Source organism: Amia ocellicauda (genome assembly GCF_036373705.1).
Source record: "Amia ocellicauda isolate fAmiCal2 chromosome 11 unlocalized genomic scaffold, fAmiCal2.hap1 SUPER_11_unloc_4, whole genome shotgun sequence".
Taxonomy (NCBI): Eukaryota; Metazoa; Chordata; class Actinopteri; order Amiiformes; family Amiidae; genus Amia; species Amia ocellicauda.
The window spans coordinates 399,047-426,276 of record NW_027102662.1 but is presented as its reverse complement, the minus strand read 5'-3'; the positions used below and the strand labels follow the sequence as shown (position 1 = coordinate 426,276).

The 27,230-nt window shown below is 44.3% G+C and overlaps 4 non-coding genes across 4 annotated transcripts; all 4 read right to left on the bottom strand.

Moving 5' to 3' along the window:
* Positions 1–941: 941 nt before the first annotated feature.
* On the bottom strand, positions 942–1,014 carry trnav-aac (transfer RNA valine (anticodon AAC)). The gene has a single exon. It is a non-coding gene; the product is annotated as a tRNA-Val (tRNA).
* An 871-nt stretch (positions 1,015–1,885) lies between these two features.
* Positions 1,886–1,958, bottom strand: trnav-cac (transfer RNA valine (anticodon CAC)). Its single transcript has one exon. It is a non-coding gene; the product is annotated as a tRNA-Val (tRNA).
* A 16,864-nt stretch (positions 1,959–18,822) lies between these two features.
* On the bottom strand, positions 18,823–18,895 carry trnav-aac (transfer RNA valine (anticodon AAC)). Its single transcript has one exon. It is a non-coding gene; the product is annotated as a tRNA-Val (tRNA).
* Positions 18,896–20,397: 1,502 nt separating this feature from the next.
* trnav-aac (transfer RNA valine (anticodon AAC)) lies at positions 20,398–20,470 on the bottom strand. Its single transcript has one exon. It is a non-coding gene; the product is annotated as a tRNA-Val (tRNA).
* Between the last annotated feature and the right edge of the window lie 6,760 nt (positions 20,471–27,230).

The window sequence follows — 27,230 nt, the reverse complement described above, 5'->3', positions numbered from 1 at the left end:
CAACACGCTCTGAGTCAATGAAAAGAATCTGAAGACTTGCCTAAAAACTCGTTTAAATCGAATCGCTGATGTTGTTTCCGGACATTGTTGATCTTTAGTCTTAAATCGAAAGGTCAGTATGAGTCTGTCGAGCTGAAGACCAGACCTTCATACTTATACTGATGGCCACATGCCGGATCTGCTTGTAAGGCATTGTTCTGGTCTGGTCTTTGTGCCGCCCTGTTACCAATTAACATATCAAAACCAACCAATAAAATGACACTGCATCAAATTTCAAATAGAAACCAAGATGGAGACGATCTCTCTCCTCTCTACTCTATACTTTTATTAGAACCTTTTGGTCTCTCAAAAAAAAAATTTTAAACATCAAGACCTATAGTCAACAACCACTAAGAATATTTCAGGCCTTTATAAGCACTAAAAAACAACCTGAGCCTAGAAAATAACTATAAAGATCAAAAATAACTAGCGCTTTTACAGTGATTTTTTTTTTTTTTTTATAGCGATGCTTTGTTTGGTATTAAACAAGTCACAAACTACTCAGAACAGCGTTTATCCCCGCAAAAGATATATTTGGGTTTATTTTACAAAGCTTATAAATTATATAGGTTAAAAGTATTCTGAATGTTTTGATATCACACGCCATACCAACTGTTGTCTTCTACACCTTACGGTAGCAACAAATCTAACTACTGCTTTACTTTAACAATAATAATGACGGCGACCACGATGACAACAAGAACAACAACAACAACATCATCATCATCATCATCATCAGATTTTAATTAAAAGTGGCTACACCAGCGTTTACAATTTCAACCTGTCGACGGACGGACGCTCTGAGTGCATCGATTGCGGGCACTCCAATGAAGAAAAGACACCCACCGCCTCCGGGGAACCACGAGGGCAAGAATGACGAAAAGGGCCAGCCCACAGTAGGCTGTTTCCGCCTGGTTTCGAACCGGGGACCTTTCGCGCGTTAGGCGAACGTGATAACCGCTACACTACGGAAACTGACACCGCTGCCTCTTGCTTCAAATGGTTACCGTTAAAGCCTGCTGGTAAAACGGGCTCAGGTGTTTCAGGTCGGCTAGGCTGTGAGATGGCGTCTGAAGTGCGGCGAAAGGATGCCATTTTCACTGACCTGTTTGGCATTGCTAAAGGGCACATCAGGACACTTCGGAAACTCTTTTAAAGGCAGGACGCCCTGCGCTCTGACAGTGCCTGCACTTAACCCAACAAGGTGATGCTGAATGGCTTGTTCAAACGTCTGGTGGTCTTCCTTCACCACCAGACTATCAGAGCTATTGTGCCTTCTACACCTTACGGTAGCAACAAATCTAACTACTGCTTTACTTTAACATTAATAATGACGGCGACTACGACGACAACAAGAATAACAACAACAACATCATCATCATCAGATTTTAATTAAAAGTGGCTACACCAGCGTTTACAATTTCAACCTGTCGATGGACGAACGCTCTGAGTGCACCGATTTCGGGACACTTCGGAAACTCTTTCAAAGGCAGGACGACCTGCGCTCTGACAGTGCCTGCGTTTAGCCCTACAAGGTGATGCTGAATGGCTTGTTCAAACGGCTGGTGGTCTTCCGTCACCACCAGACTATCAGAGCTATACTGCGCCTTCAACTACATAAGAGTAACAGCAATGTCGCCGATCCTGCTACGGTCGTATTGTAACGCAACAACATGTATCGATTTTAAAAGTGTCAGTTCCAGTGCCTCGCAAAGCTACCCTTCTGCGATCGTTTGTTCTCAAGGTCAGGATTTCTTGCCACTCCGAGGAAGAGTAAACGACGGCCGGCCTTGGGGCAGAGAGATGGCGACGGGTAACACGGCACTGGCACGCGTGCACCGCGGGTTGTTTCCGCCCGGTTTCGAACCAGGGACCTTTCGCGTGTGAGGCGAACGTGATAGCCACTACACTACGGAAACCGACCCGTCCTGGTGTTTCAAATGGCTCCCATCGAAGCCGGCTGGTAAAACGCGCACGGGGGTTTCCCGTGGGCCAGCCTGTGAGATAAAGGTTTCTATTTTCACTGACCTATTTTGCATTGCTCAAGGGCACATCAGGACACTTTGGAAACTCTTTCAAAGGAAGAACGCCCTGAGCTATGACAAGACTTACACTTACCCCAACAAGGTGATGCTCAATGGCTTGTTCAAACAGCTGCTGCTCGTCTTGTGCCACCATCAGACAATCACAAAGCTATTGTGCCTTCTACACCTTACGGTAGCAACAAATCTAACTACTGCTTTACTTTAACAATAATAATGACGGCGACCACGACGACAACAAGAAAAACAAGAACAACAACAACAACAAGAACAAGAACAACAACATCATCATCATCATCATCATATTTCAATTAAAAGTGGCTACACCAGTGTTTACAATTTCAACCTGTCGACGGACGGACGCTCTGAGTGCACCGATTTCGGGACACTTAGGAAACTCTATCAAAGGGAGGTCGCCCTGCGCTCTGACAGTGCCTGCACTTAGCCCAACAAGGTGATGCTGAATGGCTTGTTCAAACGGCTGGAGGTCCTCCGTCACCACCAGACTATCAGAGCTATACTGCGCCTTCGACTACATAAGAGTAACAGCAATGTCGCTGATCCTGCTACGGTCGTATTGTAACAGCTACAACATGTATCGATTTTAAAAGTGTGAGTTCCAGCGCCTCGCAAAGCTACCCTTCTGCGATCGTTTGTTCTCAAGGTCAGGATTTCTTGCCACTCCGAGGAAGAGAAAACGACGGCCGGCCTTGGGGCAGAGAGATGGCGACAGGTAACATGGCACTGGCACGCGTGAACCACGGGGTGTTTCCGCTCGGTTTCGAACCGGGGACCTTTCGCGTGTGAGGCAAACGTGATAGCCACTACACTACGGAAAACGACCCGTCCTGGCGTTTCGAATGCCTCCCATCGAAGCAGGCTGATAAAACGCGCACAGGCGTTTCCCGTGGGCCAGCCTGTGAGATAAAGGTTTCTATTTTCACTGACCTATTTTGCATTGCTAAAGGGCACATCAGGACACTTCGGAAACTCTTTCAAAGGCAGGACGCCCTGCGCTCTGACAGTGCCTGCACTTAACCCAACAAGGTGATGCTGAATGGCTTGTTCAAACGGCTGGTGGTCTTCCGTCACCACCAGACTATGAGAGCTATACTGCGCCTTCAACTACATAAGAGTAGATAGTAGGGTTTTTTGGGCGCGGCCTATTTTGTTATGACGTATGCCCTAAGCTTATTAATATTCCTACGTCATAATTGGGGGGCGTGATTTTAGGTAGAGTTATTTCCTTAATTATTCCTACGTCATATCCGTCAGAAAGTGTGCACCCATAAAACCCTGAACAACAAGGCCACCCATAAATACCCCCACCCCTCTGAAGGCAACGCCCCGAAACTCTCCTCTCTATTTAAGAACCCGCGCTTCTTTTAGGCAATACCTCTTTAATTCTCAGCTTCTGAAACATCCCGCTTCTTCAACATGTCCAGCGACATCAACATGAAACCCCGCAAGAAACAATCCCGGGCAAGGGTTCCTGTACTCACCAATTTGAAGATTGAACGCTCCTGGGTGTTGTTCTGGGGGGCTCGACGGGGTTACCGCTTTAAAAGGGATCCCAGCTATGTTGGAGTGGAGCTTCTTGCTTTGGGAGAGAAGGAGGGTACGTTGGAACCTTTTGAGACGGTAATTGAATACTCTTATGAGGACTGGTTGAAGGTGATGGCCTGGAGAGATCTGGGGCTTGTGGATAAGACTCTAGAAGGCTTGCAAGAGGGTCCAAGAGAATGCGAAATGGAGTCTCCGACTCAGGGTTTTGAAAGGTGTGAATGGGAAAGCTTGCAGAACTACGACAGACGACGTGTGGGGTTTTGGAGGGGGGTCTGACGGCTCAGGGGCTACTCTCTTCTAAGAGGGCGGTGTGTCGTGACGTAGTGAAGAGATAGGATAAAAGGTGCAACAATTCATTCATGGTTTAAAATTAAAGAGAATGTCTTACCCGAAAGCTGCGGACGTCGACAGGCTCTACAGGCCTCTTCAAACCCGGGATCACCCCTGGTTCTATTCCCCAGATTTTGTATACACTCTGGAACCCTTTGACTGTGGTTACTCTCCAAGACCTCAGACCCCGGTCCCTCAGGACGAAACAACATGCGGTGCGATGGATGTCCAAATGAGTCTCGGGGATCCCCAGCCTCTGGAGCTCATGGAGGGCCTCGATTTTGCCGAACTGTCTACCGTCTGTGCGTCTCAGGAGGGGGTCAGTCCAATGGATGGAGAAACACCCCACAAACCACCAGGCGACCCAATGAGCATCGGACTGTCCCGGGGGCGTGATGAAGACGCAGGATTTATGCCCGGGGTATGTGACCAAGTAAGCAGAGTGGTTAAAAGCACCCTGGTGTATATTCTGAGTGCTCTCATCGACCGAGCTCTGAAAGAAGTCTGTCGGGGGTGTGAAGTGAATCACCCCAGTCAGTTGAGACACAGTTGTTTGTTTGAACCAGACCGTTACTATTTCCTGTTCTATTTCAACGTGTTTTACAGAAGACTGAACAAACCGTGGCTGAAACCGGCACTAATCAAGGCGCTCTCTTACTCCCACATACATGTCACTGTGGGACAAGTCCAGAAAATCATAGATGAGATTTTGCTGGAGCTGAAAAAGGAGCCGTTTATAATAGAGAAACTTGGGCAGCTGCTCAATGACCTGGATGAGCCGAGTAGAAAAACCGCTGGCAAGCTAAAAGCTTATTTCTTCCGTAAAGAAGTTAAAGCTGGGGGCAGCGACGAAGAATTCGACATCTACGCCACTGATTCAGACTCTGACCTGAACTAAGGGACTTTGAACATGGGGAATGTTCTGGACTGCTTCTGCAACTGGTTCTGTCATCAACACTCTGCAGCTAACCTGAGAGCGCTATTACACCATGTGCTTGACAGAAAAGTAGCCAACGCGAGCCTTTTCTCTACAGATTTAACCATCGATGAGGATCAACTTTCAAACCTGGAAAAGTGAATGGCTGCTGTAACAAAGACCGGGGGGTACGAACACTGGGATGAAGGGCTCAAGGGGGCCAAGAATGATATTAGGCCATTTCATCAACATCTGTATGACCTTTTACTGAGCATGTTTAATACACCTCTGTTTACTTTTAAAATAGGTCATATTGTTGTTTTATTTACATATGTAACTGAGGTGTGTGCCTACAAGATAAAGAAACAGGTATATTTGTTGATATAGATCAAGTAACCAATCATCTGATTTCTTTTTGTCTGGACCGTAGAAAAAATTGTTGTGTATGTTATACTTTTCTCAAATGTCTAAAAAGGGGTATCTGCTCTCCTGAAGTTGAATAAAAAACCTTGTATAAAAACTTTGCGCATAGTGTGGGTCTGTGTGGTTATTTGACAGAATGACTCGGCAAGCTCCCCAAATGCAGGAACTATACTACAACCCAGCCAAGATTGGGGGTTTGGCGGGTAAGAAGGGTTTTCAAAGAGGACTCGCTGAGGCTGGAGTGAAGGTTAATGATGTGGTTGTTTCAGAATGGTTACGGGAACAAGACGCCTATACCTTACATAAACCTCTCAGGATTAACTTTTAAAGAAACCGCGTATATGCAACTGACATAGATTCACAATGGCAAATGGATCTAGTCGATATGTCAAATTTATCAAAACATAACAATGGTCACAAATTGATGTTGATGTGTATCGATGTGTTATCAAAATATGCCTGGGCTCGCATTCTACATAATAAAACAGGTCGGGCGGTGACAAGGGCCTTTGAGGATATATTGTCCCAGGGTCGATGTCCTAAAAAACTGCAGACTGAAAAAGGAAAAGAGTTTCTCAACAGAGAATTTCAGAATCTACTGAAGAGACACAAAATACATCATTTCACCACCGGTAATGAGCTTAGGGCATCGGTAGTGGAGAGGTTTAACCGCACCATAAAGACCAAAATGTGGAGATATTTTACAGCGGTCCACACGTTCAAGTATTTTGATAAAGTTCAGGATTTTATCGATGCTTACAACCAAGGGTAACACACCAGTATTAAAATGAAGCCTTTAGATGTTGATCAAAGTAATTCTTTTAAGGTCTATAAAAAATTATACCGACCATTTATTAAGAAGGGAAAAACTACTTATTAGTTCAACATCGGTGATGTGGTTCGCGTTTCAAAGCTAAGGAGTACTTTTGCCAAAGGTTATGAACAAACATTTTCTGACGAATATTTTACAGTTACCGAACAGTTGGCTAGAGACCCCCCCGTGTACCGGTTAAAAGACTATGACAGGGAGGATATAGAAGGAACGTTTTACGAAGCCGAGTTACAAAATATTATTGTGGGTAAAGACAGTGTATACAGAGTTGAAAAGATATTAGCTGAAAAAACCCAGAACCGGAAAAAATATGTGTTGATGAAATGGCTTGGATGGCCTGAAAAGTTCAATAGTTGGGTCCCGGAACAACAGGTTTGCGATATTCAATCCTTATAACAACATGCCCGCGGGTGTGTTGGGGGCATTACTTTCGATTCTCAAGATGGAATCAGGAGGCTTCTACGTGACTCTACCCAGTAATGCCTCTCTCGATATATATCCTAAAAATGAAATACCCAGTTACACGGTACAATTTGGAAAATCTATAGATCTAAGGGGGTCGTGGGAAGTGGGGTTGGCGGAAATACAGTATCCTTACACTTGGGCTGTTTTACAAGATAAGGATGCCACCTTCGCCATTTTTGATGATGTTAAAAAGAGTCAATGGACATTCACTATACAAGGAGGTTATTATGACAATGTGGATAAAATATTAGATGAGATGCATAAACAGTTCTCAGAAGGCACCCCCAACATCAAGCTATATTACAACCCTATTAAAAACAGAGTGTACAAGGTGTCAAAACCAGGTATTAGCATTCAAACCAGCGGCCAACTGGGGCGTATATTTGGGTTCTATTCTAACACAGAGAGCAGGTTCTCAGAAGTGGTGGGGCGGCTTTTACACTCTTTATGTGTATACGGATATCATAACCCACCAGAGGGTCTGGGATAGTTATGTCCCCCTTTTGAGAAATGTACTTATTAAAGGTAAAAGCAATGACATGGTCACAATTACTTATGACAAACCACACTACGTACCAGTCTCAAAGACCCACTTTGACAACATCACGATCGAAGTAGAATCGGATCAGAATATCAACGTACCCTTCCGCTTCGGTAAAGTTAATGTCAAACTACATTTTCGACCCCTGAAACAGTTTGTACATTATTAAAATGGCTACCTCGAGGGGTTATGTAGATCCTAGCGCCTATGTGGATTATTACAAGATGCAAGATGGAACGGCTTGCCCGGTATTGTAGGAGCCCCCACAATGTATGGCGCCGGTCTAGGAGGACTCTTTCGTGGTCTCTTTAGAATGGCCATACCCCTGCTTAAGAGAGGCTTTGCTATAGCCAGACCCCACTTGAAATCAGCGGCTAAAAATATTGTTAGTGACGTGTTCACCAATGTTATGAACCGGGCAGCTAGCCATGAGCATCAGGAGGGTTCGGGTCTCATGGTAATGGCGAGGAGGGGGGGTAAAAGAAGAAACAGCATGTGTCCACCAGGGGGCGACAAATATCCGTGGCTAACAAAAAACGAAGAATCTCTCATTCTCCAACATATCGTGGAAACACTCGGAAAAGGAAGCAGCACAAGAAAAAACCTGCAAAAAGAAAGTCTCAAAGAAAGAAAAATAGAGCCTCAGGATACATCTTTTAAACATGTCTTTTGTCCACAGTCTATCGGAAGAATGCGTCAAATCAGAACTGGATCTGTTTACAGTTCCACACACTCAAACGAGTATAGATAAGAGCATATATGTAGAGATTCCCCCTCTTTCTGCAATTTCAGACACGGCCCCTCTGTAGTTTTTTATAGCTGGCAATTGCGAGGATTATATTGATTTGAATAACACATTTATTTTAATGAACTGTAAAGTGACTGATGAGGATGGCGATGCAATCGAGAAGACGACCAACGCTGGGGTCATCAATTACCCGGTGGCCACCATGTTTTCACAGGTGGATGTGACCCTGGGAGATCGGCTCATTAGTCAAAGCAGCAATACTTACCCCTATAGAGCCATGATGGAGTGTATACTTAATTATAGTGAGGAGACCCTAAGCAAACAGTTCAGCCCCGGCCTTTTCTTCAAAGACATCCCGGAAGCTATGGACGACAAGGATCCAGAGGGACTCAATAAGGGTTTGCAAAAAAGAACGGCCTTTTCAACAGAAGGGAGGACCTTTGAGCTAATGGGGCATATCCATGCAGACATATTTTTCCAAGAAAAACTCATGCTCAACGGGGTAGACATTAAAATTAAAATGATCCGTAGTAAAAGTGCTTTTTGTCTGATGACCCCTGATACTGAAAAATATAAACTGACCATATTATCGGCCTCGCTGTTTGTGAAAAAAGTGTCCGTCTCCCCGGCGGTTAAACTAGGACACGCGCAGGCGTTAATGACGGCAAACGCCAAGTACCCGATCGAAAGAGTCTATATGAAAGTCCACAGTATCCCCGCAGGGACACGGGTGATGAACCAGGAAAATCTGTTTCTAGGACAGCTCCCAAAACAGGTTATTATAGGTCTCGAAGATAATGATGCATTTACCGGGGTTTACAACAAGAACCCCTTTAACTTTAAACATTATAACGCGGAATTTATAGCGTTGTACGTCGATGGTGTGCAGGTTCCATCCAGACCTTTTCAACCTGACTTTGAAAACGGCAATGCGGTTCGTGAATATGACAGTCTAGTACTGGCTACGGGTCGCCATCTCAAGGATCAAACTCTGCTGATCGATCGCCGGGAATACTGCAGCGGTTACACCCTGTACGGTTTCAACCTGACCCCTGACGAAGAGTGTGGACAACATTTTTCACTGATGAAGACGGGCAATATGCGTTTGGAGATGCGTTTCAAGCAGCCTCTACCACGCACTGTAAATATGGTCGTGTATGCAGTGTTTGACAACATTATTGAGGTGAATCAGAGGAGAAACGTTATGTATGATTATTATTAAAATGAACACCAGAGAGCTCAACCACATCATGAATGCCCTGGCCAGCTCACGGAAACTGTTTCAAGGAGTCTACACCTGCGATCAGCTGCCTAAATTTAAGATCAAGAATTTACCTGCAATGTACATAATCAACACACACCCTAAAAATATGCCCGGAGAACATTGGCTGGCTATTTATCTAAGGGAGGACCACCGTGGTGAATTTTTTGATTCCTATGCAAACCCCCCGGATTTCAGACCTTTCCCTCGGAAGATCAATAACTTTCTGCTCAACAACTGTCAAGAAACCATTTACAGCGGTCGTCAAGTACAAAGTCTTCAGACCTTCACTTGTGGTCAACACTGTGTGTTTTTCTTATATCATAGATCTAAAGGAAGGTCATACCCCGATATTATGGCCTTGTACAGTGAGGATTTAGGCCAAAATGATAAAAAAGTGGCAGAGTTTGTCAGGACACTGTGGACCCCCCCTTATAACACAATGACTTACGACCCTAGCCAGCCGTGTATACAGATGGGATGTTCTTGTGAGGATTTTAAAAGATGTCATGCGTGTTAAGGTGAAAAAATAATGAAAACAGCCTTTGAATCATTAGTTTTGTTTTTATTCAACACAATTATTATACAAAGCAGGGGTTATGGTATAAATAAATGTACAACATTTGAAAAATAAAAAATAAAAATAAAAAATTGTTTGTCGGGTCATTATTTACAGGGGAGACAAATAAAAACATGTGATTAATAAGCTTCCCAACGATGGATAGATCCTGAGGATGGAAGCTCAGCACGGTCAGAGTAATGAGATATCGGAGTCAGATCAGGCTCCACCTCTTTACACAGACGGATTTTTTGTCGCGTTTCCTGGTTAGGAACTGTTGATTGGGGCATGTTCAGACAGGCCATCGCCTGTAGGAAAGCATTCCAGCCTACAGGTCGGCGACTATCGGGTACCTTATTAGTGCTAGTGACACTCTTCAACAAATCAAACATGTGTGAACCTTTGATCAGTTGTCCTTTAAAAACAAATTCACCCAGTTCATTCCAAGCCGTTACCCGCGGTTTCTGAACCATTTTGTGCAGGATATATTCTGCATGTCTTTTGCTTCTGGCCGGCATGTTTCTCAAAACATCCGTTACAACATCTCCCTCTGAACTCTCAACAGGTTCGGTCACCGCAACATCTTTATCAACCGTACCCCCCGCATCAGCCCCAGAACCATTTTCTTGAGAGGCCATGGTTAAAGTTAAAATGTTTTGATCTTTTTCACCCTGTCTAACCAGACGGAGGTAGCGCTGTAACGTGTTGGTATACAACTTGGCTTTGGAATACTGATTTAAATCGGCCCTGGCCTGTATAGCTTTCATTTCAGAGTCCAGGTTGTTTTCGGCCGTTTGTCTAATGGGCTCTGGCCCGACAACATTTTTTCTCAGTTTCTCAAGCTGCTCCTGAGGGATCAAAAACATTTTCTGAGCATATTCCATTATTAACCCACTCTGGAAGCTAGAAGACTGGTTAGGAAAGGCACGGCTATGCTCAACAGCGGTCCTATAAAACCCCCGGTTTGATTAATCTTCTTTCTTTTTCTTTTAATAGAATACTTCTTATTAGCGATGATCTTGATAACCGCTTTTTGTTTTTTGAGTTTAGAATGTTGAGAAGGGGTTAGGGGTATATTACCGCGTAAGATGTTAAAAGCTATTTCACACAGGGTCTCGATCAAATCCTAGGGGGCCCCTGCCAGCACAGCTTTCCTATGGCGCGGGCTCCTCTCAAATAACATTTGCAAAAGCGGCAGATTTCTTTTAATCCGAACAGACATTCTTATTTATTTCCTTTTCTTTAGCACATAGACTGCCGGCCAATCGTGCGGGCACAAACCTGTTCTTAGGCGAAAGTCTTCTGGGGTTTGTGCATTTAATTCCGCAATCAAGTACCCGTAGGGTTTTTTGGTGGCATCCTCAAATGCCTCCAAAAAGAACTTGGTCTGGTTAGGGTACATTTGACGAGCCAAGACGGTGACCTGTAGTTTATCTCTGGGGTTTTTAAAAAGAATTATATAATTGGCATTTAAATTAATAGTGCGGCTTTTTTTACCTTGAAAAAATAGATTTTGAACTAAATAAATAATACTTAAATTCCTATGATGAGTGTACTTTGTGAAAGCTTTTTCCACTTCACTGTTGTCACCGGCCTGCTCCATCAGGTCATCAAGGATCACTAGGTTAGTTTGACCGGGCGGGAACAAGTCATCGCCACACAACGAGGCGGGGAGACCTTGCACAAATTTCAGATTATTTTTTTTCGAAGCCAAATCATCGTAGAGAGGTTGCCAGCAAGAGTAACACCACACTATGTTGTCAAGAGCTTGGGACACGGTTGCGTCCACATCTTCTATGATGTTCTTTATAAGATAGCTCTTCCCCGAATTGGAGGGACCGGCTATAATACAGGAGAAAGGGTGTTGAAGTCTGTTATCAAAACCACCGCTAATATCCATAAGGCAGAGTGGTATAATCAGTCTTCAACACTCTTTTATTGTACACCACTCTGAACCGTTTGTTTAGTGATCTATTTTCCAACGTGTACCCCTTTTTATTGCGATAGATCTGATTTCCGGCTGTAATAATCTCACGAGGAGGCGCGTCTTTCTCGTTACAAAACTTTCTACCAGGGTCGTCAGAGACTTGATGTTAATGAGCTTGTTGTTACAATGGTTCAGAGTGAAACCCTTAACTTTCATACAGGTCTTACCCGCAGCCGTTCTGTATGCGTAAGTCTTAGGACCCCCTGAAACAAACTCCACTATGTGGTCCTGAGGATCTAGTTCGCTCGTTAACTCCCCAAGGTAGTCCCCGAGGGGAGGGACCCAATCCCCTGGCCTGGTGACAAAGATTACAGAGTCAGTATCATGATAGAGCGTGCGTTCCTGCAACTGATCCATTAAGTTGTACAGTTCAAGCCGGGCGTAAGCCGTGGTAAAAACCGCTATGAAAACATTAACGTTCCCCTGTTTGGTGGGGAAATCTTTAGGGGCCCTCCACTGGACCTGTGCCACGTGGTCATTTAAGAATTGAAAGTGTGATACTGCATGTTGTTTGGAAAACATAAATTCTATGAACAGTTCAGGGGTTTTAATCAAGGTTGTGTTTAGACGGTAATTTCTTTCCCCAAACTTACCCCACAGACTGTTTAAAATCAGTTTGGACATTTGTCTCTTGGCGGGGTTTACAGTTATGTTCCCCGGCTCTAGACGGATCCCTTCCTTTTCAAAATATTGCTGAACGTATCGCTCTTTGGCCGCGGAGTCAACACACCATGAGGGATAGCCCGATGCCTCCTGTTTCCCTTTCAGATGGGTCATAATGTAATCAGCAAAAAGAGTATCAGTTTTTTCAGAAAAATGCCAAACCTCATACACCTTACCGACTCTGTAACCTTTCTCCACCGCCTTGTCAAGCTCAATGCTACACCAGACACCCGTCAGCGCTCTCTCTTCATCACTGTGCAGACAAGAGGTAGTTTGATTTTCAGTTTCCACACACGTTCTACACAGAGGGAACATCAATTTTCCCGAACACCTGTAAGGCAACACGGGTAAGAACAGCTCGCGAGGAGGGTACATGGTGACTTTGATCAAACTAAAGTAATGTCCGATTTCGAGAAAGTCACGATAAACAATGGTTGGACGCCCCACCGGGTACATTTTGGTCTTGTAAACATAAGGGTACAGACTGGTGAAATCATAGTAATCTACTCTCTCACCCTCCTTTACCTCATAATGTAAACAGAGGGCATTGGTACAACCCCCAAATAACGCATCCCGGGGCTCTAGACATTCAGGAAAGTCCAAGGTTTCCATAAACCGTTGTACCCCCGCATCCTGTTGCTTCAGGGTCGTCCACTCGTGTTCCCAAATCACCAGCACGTTCAAACCATAGGTGTTTTTTAAAGTTTCAATTCGTTCCTGGAAATCATAGTACATATCACCGCAGAGTTTTAGTGTTACGGGGTTAAAGGTGTTTGGGTCGAAGCACTGAGGACAGCCATGGTAAATACAACCGGCAAACTCATAAGCGGTACGCCGCCCGGACACGTCGCTAAAACCGTCCAAGTAGTAAGGACCCATTTTTACTTCCCCTTGATTTAAGGCATGTCTGATGAAGATGTTATCCCGGGCACTCAGGTATTCCACCCACTGTATGAAGACAGTCGAAAAGTTCTTTTGTCTAGCACGATAGTTGTCAGAAGTGGTGACCGCTATAGTGTTTTTCTGCAAGAAATTGGACCGATACATTTTCATGCAGAGAGACGCTATGGTCACACTTTGCAAAGGGTTGAGACCCGATGTGTTGATAACCTCGGCGCAGAAACGCACACAGGCTTCTTTAAGGATCACCACATCATTTTTATAATAAGCGGCCATCTCTTCTCGGAAATCAAAAACACCTCCCTTAACCGTATTGTACCATTTAAAGAATTCCTCCCTCTCATGAGACATCATAGTATCAACCCCATAATAAGAGGCGGGCGGGTAGGACCCTTGATAATTTTGAGTGTCCTTAGTATTAAAAAAATGGCAGAACCAACCTTTCTTCTGAGCCTCAAAACCCAGAGCCTTAGGCAAAGCGCTCAATTTCATGGGGAGGAAATTTAACAAGTCTATGTAACGTTAGTTGAAAGCTTCGTCGGTGAAACACATGATCTTGCTACCCTGAGCTATTATTTTTGGGGTCACCCCATTTTCCACCAGATACTTCATCAAAATGTAAGAATCATAACCCTTAGCATTGTGGGCAATAAATGTGTAATTGAGGTATTTTGGACCTCGATACCGCGTAAAGAAATCCCTGACACAACTCTCACCGCTAGCTGACCACTCACGATCCAACATGTCAATACAGTGTATATAATTAGCAACGTGGACCCCGTTTTCTTGCCGGCATTCAAAATCAAAAAAGACATACCAGTTGTGCGGCGGCTCCTTTTTAACCGGCTGAATAAAGCACTGGTGTTCGGACCCCGGGGTTAAATCAGCATTACAGATCCTGCATCTCGGCTCCAGACATTTGTGTGGTTTAACCTCATGAAAACGGTACTGGAGGCAACACTGCGGGCAACATTTAGTTTGATCACAATAACTCCATTTTTTAACCCCTCTCAGCAGCGGCCCTCTGTACCTTATGCTCGGAAAAACAGAACGCTGAGAGACAAATCCTTAAGCAATCTTTACATCGGATGGTAGGGGCCAAACCCTTACGACATTGCGGATTGAAACAGACGTTACAGTAACCGTCACAGCGGTGCTTAAGCTTATCATTGAAGGCCTTATAACACCAATGACAAACATACGAACAACCCAAAAAAGCCGTCAAACTCTTTATTCCAAAGTAATGACTATCACTTAGGAAGAGAAACAGTGTCTGTGTATGGGTTTCAGGATGTGTCTGAAATTTCACAAATACTTTCCTTTACCTCACAACGGTACCACACAACAATTTTTAAAGACAACAACTCCTCAAACTTGGTGATGTCTGAAAAGGCAACCATCTGTTGAGAGTTTAAGCCGGCCCTCTGATGAAGCATTAAAGCCTCTTGCAGAGCTTGGGGTTCAGGCATGTCGGGGGTGAGTAGTTTTATTAAACTGTAAGCAAAACAGAGCTTATTGTCCCCACTGGAACTCACCACTAATTGCCTGAGCTTGGTCCTAATTATGTCGTTCTTCAAGCATTTCGACAGTCTTCTAAGCGCCCCACCCTCAGGGTTACGAACCACATTCATTACCAGAGACAGACTTTCATCAGCTAAGATGGCTGCGTTACTTTGCAATAACGCTTCGATTTTAGCCAGACGTCTAAATTATCTCCACTCAGCATTACAGATAGGTTGCTAAACAAATCATCCCCTCTGAGTTCTAACTGTACAACATCTCGAGGTCTGACCCTTTCAGCAACCTGTTCAAGCATTTTCTGCAAGGCCTCGTGTATGTTGACAAATATTTCTGCATAATTGTCACAATTTAAAAGTTCTGCAAAATTAAAACGCTGAATCATTTCAAAATTGTTATAGGCCGGTCTATCTATAATCACGGGATCACTGGTACTCTTGGACACATCATCATTTTGAACAAAGCCTTCACCCCCTACATTCTCACAGAGCATGTCCTCCACAGCCTTATCAGTCTCAGAACCCTCCACATTCCGAACACCCCCACTGCTGACATCTACAAAACCCCCTTTTTGAGGAGGCTCATTTAAAGCCTGTAAAAGTCCTTCAAAGATATCCAACCGGTTAATGTCAAGACCCTCCTCTATAGTGATGGCTGCTTCTGCCGCCATCCTGTGTTCTAATTGTCTCAAATCATTTATAATAGGGGCAGAATTTGGTAGGGGTAGCTCCTCCAAAGCCTCCACCATTTCAAACAAATCGGGGTGAACTAGGGGGTGAACCTCTATAAGCGCTACCGGTGGGAGGTGGTTATTTAGATCATTGACCATCTGTAACAGGTCGGGGTTCACCGGTAAGTCTGTTAATTCACATTATATTGGTGGTAATTGGGGGTTATTTAAATCATTTATCATTTGTAATAGTTCCAGGTTCATTGGGACATCAGAGGAGTTCACAACAGGGCCGGGGATGTTCTCTCGGGAAGGTCTTTTTGGGGCCCTAGCTTGTTCATAATCCTTTAGTTTGTGAGTTCTTTTACCAAGTCAGGACATTTTTTAATTTATTTTTTATTTTTCCAACAACCCACAATAGTAAGGCGTTTTGTGTCTATTAAAACATTAAATACGGTACAATTCGTTAGTAAGGGTATTAATAAGGGTGTTTTGGCTCTCTATCACCAGGTTTTGCCCCACTAACACAAGTCTTTGATTTTGTAACAAAGTATGTAGCAACTCATGCCGACCTTCAGTAAGTAGCTCCGGGGGCTGGTGGCCTGGCTCAGCTTCAAAGGATGGTCGCTCCGGTAAATCTCGGTCGAAGGAGGCAGGGAGCGAGCGTATACTCATGGACGGAGACCAAGAAGGCCTTTGCGGTGACACCCTGGCCAAGCGCGGGGTACTGTTCCGCGTTTCTGTAGCCAAGAAACGGGTCTGGGGGGACGATGTTGAAACCAGGCCGTCGTTGGGTGGTGTGTCAGCCCTGACTGACGGCGACCCCTGAGGTTGTTGGATGCCTGTATTTGTTCCGCCCGACAATGCGGCGGGCTGAATCTGGGGTGTTGAATTACCCCCAGAAGGCTGTGGCCTGAGTAGATGTTGGGGGGTCTCCAAGACCACCGTGGGGGATCCTATCGGTGATCTCACCGGGGAAGATGTTTGATCCCACTTAGACGGGGTAATTGTCCTCAATAGCTCATCCACAGAATGACTATCCCAAGAGTCTTGGGAAGAATAAAAATATACATTACATTTACATCTTTAAACGGTGACAGAAATCAAACTTAAAACAACATGTCCAGGACATTCAAAACCTTTAGCTTTTTTAGACCTTTGAAAATAGCCTTAGACATTCACTACAACGCCTTATTATTTACAGACAATATATTTATTAGGACTTGATAATAAATGTAAAACAGAGAAGCCGCTGTAAATAAACTGTTTCTTAAATGTTTCTTTAAAAACTGTAATATTGTTAATAAAACACACACACACACAACAACATTTCATTTTTAAACGAACCTTCCAAGTGTAAACGCTTCCTGATCCCGGGACTTCCTGTTTCACAAACGTTTTCACGATCTGTTTAAATATTAAATACAATGAACACCTTCAAGCCTTTTCCTACAACCACTTTAAAACAGAAGTATAATAGCGGGAGATAAGCCAAACAACTTACTAAACCCTTTCGGACGTCTTTACTTCCTAACCAGACGGTACGGCAATCGGTCATTTCTAAACACGTTCCCCAGAAACAAGCATAGACCTGTCCGGACTTCTAAAGATCTTTCCCAGAACCCCCCGCCCTACAGGAAACGGTCACCCATCGCTTAAATATTAGCCATCAACGGGCAAACAAAGCCCTTTTAAAAACATTAAAGTTTGAAAGATCTTACTTACCTCCACAGAATAATCGTTTCTTATGTTTTTCGGCTGGTTTAGCTTTTTGCACCGCTGTGAAGGTAAGAGACATGTTTAACCTTTAACCACACCGCTTTATAAAAAGCTTTAACCTCTTACAGGCTGCAGACATATACTCACAGCTATCAGATACCGGGGCTAACGGCCTTTCAGATTCTTGAAAGGTTACGGTTCTCGAAGGTAAAACGAAACAAGCCCTCGATGTGGAAGGCCTTTCGTTGTCTCGAACCACGTTTCTTAATACTGTTAGACAGGATAATTTTTTAAAATTAACAAAACTGGACTCAAACATCTTACAGAAACGTTATACAAACAAACAGGGGTTTAGTTCTTACCCGGTCGGCAGACAGCCTTTCTAGGGACAACCACTTCTCTTGGTCGATCCTCGGAGACATTAATCACAGGCCTTTCGATAGTTTCTGTGTAATTAAAGAGACCGGCATTAATATATATTAAAACGTTTTCATAACTCTAATGAGCCGCATCAAAACCACACACACCCATGCATAAGAACTCATGAGCGCAAACACAAAAATCTTACCGTCGTTGTTCCAGATGATCTCCTCAGCGTTGGGAATTAACTCCTGTTGACTGGTTGAAAAATAATTTTACAGAACTTAAAACAGATGTTATAGCCTTATTTACAATACATGCACACAACACGCTCTGAGTCAATGAAAATAATCTGAAGACTTGCCTAAAAACTCGTTTAAATCGAATCGCTGATGTTGTTTCCGGACATTGTTGATCTTTAGTCTTAAATCGAAAGGTCAGTATGAGTCTGTCGAGCTGAAGACCAGACCTTCATACTTATACTGATGGCCACATGCCGGATCTGTTTGTAAGGCATTGTTCTGGTCTGGCCTTTGTGCCACCCTGTTACCAATTAACATATCAAAACCAACCAATAAAATGACACTGCATCAAATTTCAAATAGAAACCAAGATGGAGACGATCTCTCTCCTCTCTACTCTAAACTTTTATTAGAACCTTTTGGTCTCTCAAAAAAACATTTTTAAGCATCAAGACCTATAGTCAACAACCACTAAGAATATTTCAGGCCTTTATAAGCGCTAAAAAACAACCTGAGCCTAGAAAATAACTATAAAGATCAAAAATAACTAGCGCTTTTACAGTGATTTTTTTTTTTTTTTTATAGCGATGCTTTGTTTGGTATTAAACAAGTCACAAACTACTCAGAACAGCGTTTATCCCCGCAAAAGAGATATTTGGGTTTATTTTACAAAGCTTATAAATTATATAGGTTAAAAGTATTCTGAATGTTTTGATATCACACGCCATACCAACTGTTGTCTTCTACACCTTACGGTAGCAACAAATCTAACTACTGCTTTACTTTAACAATAATAATGACGGCGACCACGATGACAACAAGAACAACAACAACAAGAACAACAACAACAACATCATCATCATCATCATCATCATCAGATTTTAATTAAAAGTGGCTACACCAGCGTTTACAATTTCAACCTGTCGACGGACGGACGCTCTGAGTGCATCGATTGCGGGCACTCCAATGAAGAAAAGACACCCACCGCCTCCGGGGAACCACGAGGGCAAGCATGACGAAAAGGGCCAGCCCACAGTAGGCTGTTTCCGCCCGGTTTCGAACCGGGGACCTTTCGCGCGTTAGGCGAACGTGATAACCGCTACACTACGGAAACTGACACCGCTGCCTCTTGCTTCAAATGGTTAGCGTTAAAGCCTGCTGGTAAAACGGGCTCAGGTGTTTCAGGTCGGCTAGGCTGTGAGAAGTGCGGCGAAAGGATGCCATTTTCACTGACCTGTTTGGCATTGCTAAAGGGCACATCAGGACACTTCGGAAACTCTTTTAAAGGCAGGACGCCCTGCACTCTGACAGTGCCTGCACTTAACCCAACAAGGTGATGCTGAATGGCTTGTTCAAACGTCTGGTGGTCTTCCTTCACCACCAGACTATCAGAGCTATTGTGCCTTCTACACCTTACGGTAGCAACAAATCTAACTACTGCTTTACTTTAACATTAATAATGACGGCGACTACGACGACAACAAGAATAACAACAACAACATCATCATCATCAGATTTTAATTAAAAGTGGCTACACCAGCGTTTACAATTTCAACCTGTCGACGGACGGACGCTCTGAGTGCACCGATTTCGGGACACTTAGGAAACTCTATCAAAGGCAGGTCGCCCTGCGCTCTGACAGTGCCTGCACTTAGCCCAACAAGGTGATGCTGAATGGCTTGTTCAAACGGCTGGAGGTCTTCCGTCACCACCAGACTATCAGAGCTATACTGCGCCTTCGACTACATAAGAGTAACAGCAATGTCGCTGATCCTGCTACGGTCGTATTGTAACAGCTACAACATGTATCAATTTTAAAAGTGTGAGTTCCAGCGCCTCGCAAAGCTACCCTTCTGCGATCGTTTGTTCTCAAGGTCAGGATTTCTTGCCACTCCGAGGAAGAGAAAACGACGGCCGGCCTTGGGGCAGAGAGATGGCGACGGGTAACATGGCACTGGCACGAATACACCGCGGGTTGTTTCCGCCCGGTTTCGAACCGGGGACTTTTCGCGTGTGAGGCAAACGTGATAGCCACTACACTACGGAAAACGACCCGTCCTGGCGTTTCGAATGGCTCCCATCGAAGCAGGCTGATAAAACGCGCACAGGCGTTTCCCGTGGGCCAGCCTGTGAGATAAAGGTTTCTATTTTCACTGACCTATTTTGCATTGCTAAAGGGCACATCAGGACACTTTGGAAATTCTTTCAAAGGCAGGACGCCCTGCGCTCTGACAGTGCCTGCACTTAGCCCAACAAGGTGATGCTGAATGGCTTGTTCAAACGTCTGGTGGTCTTCCTTCACCACCAGACTATCAGAGCTATTATGCCTTCTACACCTTACGGTAGCAACAAATCTAACTACTGCTTTACTTTAACAATAATAATGACGGCGACTACGACGACAACAAGAACAACAAGAACAACAACAACAACATCATCATCATCATCATCAGATTTTAATTAAAAGTGGCTACACCAGCGTTTACAATTTCAACCTGTCGACGGACGGACGCTCTGAGAGCACCGATTTCGGTCACTCCAATGAAGAAAAGCCACCCACCGCCTGCGGGGAACCACGAGGGCAAGCAGGACGAAAAGGGCCGGCCCAAAGCAGGCTGTTTCCACCCGGTTTCGAACCGGGGACCTTTCGCGCGTTAGGCAAATGTGATAACCGCTACACTACAGAAACTGACAACGCCGCCTCTTGCTTCAAACGGTTACCGTTGGAGCCTGCTGGTAAAACGGGCTCAGGCGTTTCAGGTCGGCTAGACTGTGAGATGGCGTCTGAAGTGCCGCGAAAGGATGCCATTTTCACAGACCTGTTTGGCATTGCTAAAGGGCACATCAGGACACTTCGGAAACTCTTTCAAAGGCAGGACGCCCTGCGCTCTGACAGTGCCTGCACTTAACCCAACAAGGTGATGCTGAATGGCTTGTTCAAACGGCTGGTGGTCTTCCGTCACCACCAGACTATGAGAGCTATACTGCGCCTTCAACTACATAAGAGTAGATAGTAGGGTTTTTTGTGCGCGGCCTATTTTGTTATGACGTATGCCCTAAGCTTATTAATATTCCTACGTCATAATTGGGGGGCGTGATTTTAGGTAGAGTTATTTCCTTAATTATTCCTACGTCATATCCGTCAGAAAGTGTACACCCATAAAACCCTGAACAACAAGGCCACCCATAAATACCCCCACCCCTCTGAAGGCAACGCCCCGAAACTCTCCTCTCTATTTAAGAACCCGCGCTTCTTTTAGGCAATACCTCTTTAATTCTCAGCTTCTGAAACATCCCGCTTCTTCAACATGTCCAGCGACATCAACATGAAACCCCGCAAGAAACAATCCCGGGCAAGGGTTCCTGTACTCACCAATTTGAAGATTGAATGCTCCTGGGTGTTGTTCTGGGGGGCTCGACGGGGTTACCGCTTTAAAAGGGATCCCAGCTATGTTGGAGTGGAGCTTCTTGCTTTGGGAGAGAAGGAGGGTACGTTGGAACCTTTTGAGACGGTAATTGAATACTCTTATGAGGACTGGTTGAAGGTGATGGCCTGGAGAGATCTGGGGCTTGTGGATAAGACTCTAGAAGGCTTGCAAGAGGGTCCAAGAGAATGCGAAATGGAGTCTCCGACTCAGGGTTTTGAAAGGTGTGAATGGGAAAGCTTGCAGAACTACGACAGACGACGTGTGGGGTTTTGGAGGGGGGTCTGACGGCTCAGGGGCTACTCTCTTCTAAGAGGGCGGTGTGTCGTGACGTAGTTAAGAGATAGGATAAAAGGCGCAACAATTCATTCATGGTTTAAAATTAAAGAGAATGTCTTACCCGAAAGCTGCGGACGTCGACAGGCTCTACAGGCCTCTTCAAACCCGGGATCACCCCTGGTTCTATTCCCCAGATTTTGTATACACTCTGGAACACTTTGACTGTGGTTACTCTCCAAGACCTCAGACCCCGGTCCCTCAGGACGAAACAACATGCGGTGCGATGGATGTCCAAATGAGTCTCGGGGATCCCCAGCCTCTGGAGCTCATGGAGGGCCTCGATTTTGCCGAACTGTCTACCGTCTGTGCGTCTCAGGAGGGGGTCAGTCCAATGGATGGAGAAACACCCCACAAACCACCAGGCGACCCAATGAGCATCGGACTGTCCCGGGGGCGTGATGAAGACGCAGGATTTATGCCCGGGGTATGTGACCAAGTAAGCAGAGTGGTTAAAAGCACCCTGGTGTATATTCTGAGTGCTCTCATCGACCGAGCTCTGAAAGAAGTCTGTCGGGGGTGTGAAGTGAATCACCCCAGTCAGTTGAGACACAGTTGTTTGTTTGAACCAGACCGTTACTATTTCCTGTTCTATTTCAACGTGTTTTACAGAAGACTGAACAAACCGTGGCTGAAACCGGCACTAATCAAGGCGCTCTCTTACTCCCACATACATGTCACTGTGGGACAAGTCCAGAAAATCATAGATGAGATTTTGCTGGAGCTGAAAAAGGAGCCGTTTATAATAGAGAAACTTGGGCAGCTGCTCAATGACCTGGATGAGCCGAGTAGAAAAACCGCTGGCAAGCTAAAAGCTTATTTCTTCCGTAAAGAAGTTAAAGCTGGGGGCAGCGACGAAGAATTCGACATCTACGCCACTGATTCAGACTCTGACCTGAACTAAGGGACTTTGAACATGGGGAATGTTCTGGACTGCTTCTGCAACTGGTTCTGTCATCAACACTCTGCAGCTAACCTGAGAGCGCTATTACACCATGTGCTTGACAGAAAAGTAGCCAACGCGAGCCTTTTCTCTACAGATTTAACCATCGATGAGGATCAACTTTCAAACCTGGAAAAGTGAATGGCTGCTGTAACAAAGACCGGGGGGTACGAACACTGGGATGAAGGGCTCAAGGGGGCCAAGAATGATATTAGGCCATTTCATCAACATCTGTATGACCTTTTACTGAGCATGTTTAATACACCTCTGTTTACTTTTAAAATAGGTCATATTGTTGTTTTATTTACATATGTAACTGAGGTGTGTGCCTACAAGATAAAGAAACAGGTATATTTGTTGATATAGATCAAGTAACCAATCATCTGATTTCTTTTTGTCTGGACCGTAGAAAAAATTGTTGTGTATGTTATACTTTTCTCAAATGTCTAAAAAGGGGTATCTGCTCTCCTGAAGTTGAATAAAAAACCTTGTATAAAAACTTTGCGCATAGTGTGGGTCTGTGTGGTTATTTGACAGAATGACTCGGCAAGCTCCCCAAATGCAGGAACTATACTACAACCCAGCCAAGATTGGGGGTTTGGCGGGTAAGAAGGGTTTTCAAAGAGGACTCGCTGAGGCCGGAGTGAAGGTTAATGATGTGGTTGTTTCAGAATGGTTACGGGAACAAGACGCCTATACCTTACATAAACCTCTCAGGATTAACTTTAAAAGAAACCGCGTATATGCAACTGACATAGACTCACAATGGCAAATAGATCTAGTCGATATGTCAAATTTATCAAAACATAACAATGGTCACAAATTGATGTTGATGTGTATCGATGTGTAATCAAAATATGCCTGGGCTCGAATTCTACATAATAAAACAGGTTGAGCGGTGACGAGGGTCTTTGAGGATATATTGTCCCAGGGTCGATGTCCTAAAAAACTGCAGACTGATTAAGGAAAAGAGTTTCTCAACAGAGAATTTCAGAATCTACTGAAGAGACACAAAATACATCATTTCACCACCGGAAATGAGCTTAAAGCATCGGTAGTGGAGAGGTTTAACCGCACCATGAAGACCAAAATGTGGAGATATTTTACAGCGGTCAACACGTTCAAGTATTTTGATAAAGTTCAGGATTTTATCGATGCTTACAACCAAGGGTATCACACCAGTATTAAAATGAAGTCTATAGATGTTGATCAAAGTAATTCTTTTCAGGTCTATACAAAATTATACGGACCATTTATTAAGAAGGGAAAAACTACTTATAAGTTCAACATCGGTGATGTGGTTCGCGTTTCAAAGCTAAGGAGTACTTTTGCCAAAGGTTATGAACAAACATTTTCTGACGAATATTTTACAGTTACCGAACAGTTGGCTAGAGCCCCCCCCGTGTACCGGTTAAAAGACTATGACGGGGAGGATATAGAAGGAACGTTTTACGAAGCCGAGTTACAAAAAATTATTGTGGGTAAAGACAGTGTATACAGAGTTGAAAAGATATTAGCTGAAAAAACCCAGAACCGGAAAAAATATGTGTTGGTGAAATGGCTTGGATGGCCTGAAAAGTTCAATAGTTGGGTCCCGGAACAACAGGTTTGCGATATTCAATCCTTATAATAACATGCCCGCGGGTGTGTTGGGGGCATTACTCTCGATACTCAAGATGGAATCAGGAGGCTTCTACGTGACTCTACCCAGTAACGCCTCTCTCGATATATACCCTAAAAATGAAATATCCAGTTACACGGTACAATTTGGAAAATCTATAGATCTAAGAGGGTCGTGGGAAGTGGGGTTGGCGGAAATACAGTATCCTTACACTTGGGCTGTTTTACAAGATAAGGATGCCACCTTCGCCATTTTTGATGATGTTAAAAAGAGTCAATGGACATTCACGATACAAGGAGGTTATTATGACAATGTGGATAAAATATTAGATGAGATGCATAAACAGTTCTCAGAAGGCACCCCCAACATCAAGCTATATTACAACCCTATTAAAAACAGAGTGTACAAGGTGTCAAAACCAGGTATTAGCATTCAAACCAGCGGCCAACTGGGGCGTATATTAGGGTTCTATTCTGACACAGAGAGCAAGTTCTCAGAAGTGGTGGGGCGGCTTTTATACTCTTTATGTGTATACGGATATCATAACCCACCAGAGGGTCGGGGATAGTTATGTCCCCCTTTTGAGAAATGTACTTATTAAAGGTAAAAGCAATGACATGGTCACAATTACTTATGACAAACCACACTACGTACCAGTCTCAAAGACCCACTTTGACAACATCACGATCGAAGTAAAATCGGATCAGAATATCAACGTACCCTTCCGCTTCGGTAAAGTTAATGTCAAACTACATTTTCGACCCCTGAAACAGTGTGTACATTATTAAAATGGCTACCTCGAGGGGTTATGTAGATCCTAGCGCCTATGTGGATTATTACAAGATGCAAGCCGGGAACGGCTTGCCCGGTTTTGTAGGAGCCCCCACAATGTATGGCGCCGGTCTAGGGGGACTCTTTCGTGGTCTCTTTAGAATGGCCATACCCCTGCTTAAGAGAGGCTTTGCTATAGCCAGACCCCACTTGAAATCAGCGGCTAAAAATATTGTTAGTGACGTGTTCACCAATGTTATGAACCGGGCAGCTAGCCATGAGCATCAGGAGGGTTCGGGTCTCATGGTAATGGCGAGGAGGGGGGGTAAAAGAAGAAACAGCATGTGTCCACCAGGGCGACGAAGATTCGTGGCTATCAAAAAACGAAGAATCTCTCATTCTCCAACATATCGTGGATACACTCGGAGAAGGAAGCAGCACAAGAAAAAACCTGCAAAAAGAAAGTCTCAAAGAAAGAAAAATAGAGCCTCAGGATACATCTTTTAAACATGTCTTTTGTCCACAGTCTATCGGAAGAATGCGTCAAATCAGAACTGGATCTGTTTACAGTTCCATACACTCAAACGAGTATAGATAAGAGCATATATGTAGAGATTCCCCCTCTTTCTGCAATTTCAGACACGGCCCCTCTGGAGTTTTTTATAGCTGGCAATGGCGAGGATTATATTGATTTGAATAACACATTTATTTTAATGAACTGTAAAGTGACTGATGAGGATGGCGATGCAATCGAGAAGACGGCCAACGCTGGGGTCATCAATTACCCGGTGGCCACCATGTTTTCACAGGTGGATGTGACCCTGGGAGATCGGCTCATTAGTCAAAGCAGCAATACTTACCCCTATAGAGCCATGATGGAGTGTATCCTTAATTATAGTGAGGAGACCCTGAGCAAACAGTTCAGCCCCGGCCTTTTCTTCAAAGACATCCCGGAAGCTATGGACGACAAGGATCCAGAGGGACTCAATAAGGGTTTGCAAAAAAGAACGGCCTCTTCAACAGAAGGGAGGACCTTTGAGCTAATGGGGCATATCCATGCAGACATATTTTTCCAAGAAAAACTCATGCTCAACGGGGTAGACATTAAAATTAAAATGATCCGTAGTAAAAGTGCTTTTTGTCTGATGACCCCTGATACTGAAAAATATAAACTGACCATATTATCGGCCTCGCTGTTTGTGAAAAAAGTGTCCGTCTCCCCGGCGGTTAAACTAGGACACGCGCAGGCGTTAATGACGGCAAACGCCAAGTACCCGATCGAAAGAGTCTATATGAAAGTCCACAGTATCCCCGCAGGGACACGGGTGATGAACCAGGAAAATCTGTTTCTAGGACAGCTCCCAAAACAGGTTATTATAGGTCTCGAAGATAATGATGCATTTACCGGGGTTTACAACAAGAACCCCTTTAACTTTAAACATTATAACGCGGAATTTATAGCGTTGTACGTCGATGGTGTGCAGGTTCCATCCAGACCTTTTCAACCTGACTTTGAAAACGGCAATGCGGTTCGTGAATATGACAGTCTAGTACTGGCTACGGGTCGCCATCTCAAGGATCAAACTCTGCTGATCGATCGCCGGGAATACTGCAGCGGTTACACCCTGTACGGTTTCAACCTGACCCCTGACGAAGAGTGTGGACAACATTTTTCACTGATGAAGACGGGCAATATGCGTTTGGAGATGCGTTTCAAGCAGCCTCTACCACGCACTGTAAATATGGTCGTGTATGCTGTGTTTGACAACATTATTGAGGTGAATCAGAGGAGAAACGTTCTGTATGATTATTATTAAAATGAACACCAGAGAGCTCAACCACATCATGAATGCCCTGGCCGGCTCACGGAAACTGTTTCAAGGAGTCTACGCCTGCGATCAGCTGCCTAAATTTAAGATCAAGAATTTACCTGCAATGTACATAATCAACACACACCCTAAAAATATGCCCGGAGAACATTGGCTGGCTATTTATCTAAGGGAGGACCACCGTGGTGAATTTTTTGATTCCTATGCAAACCCCCCGGATTTCAGACCTTTCCCTCGGAAGATAAATAACTTTCTGCTCAACAACTGTCAAGAAACCATTTACAGCGGTCGTCAAGTACAAAGTCTTCAGACCTTCACTTGTGGTCAACACTGTGTGTTTTTCTTATATCATAGATCTAAAGGAAGGTCATACCCCGATATTATGGCCTTGTACAGTGAGGATTTAGGCCAAAATGATAAAAAAGTGGCAGAGTTTGTCAGGACACTGTGGACCCCCCCTTATAACACAATGACTTACGACCCTAGCCAGCCATGTATACAGATGGGGTGTTCTTGTGAGGATT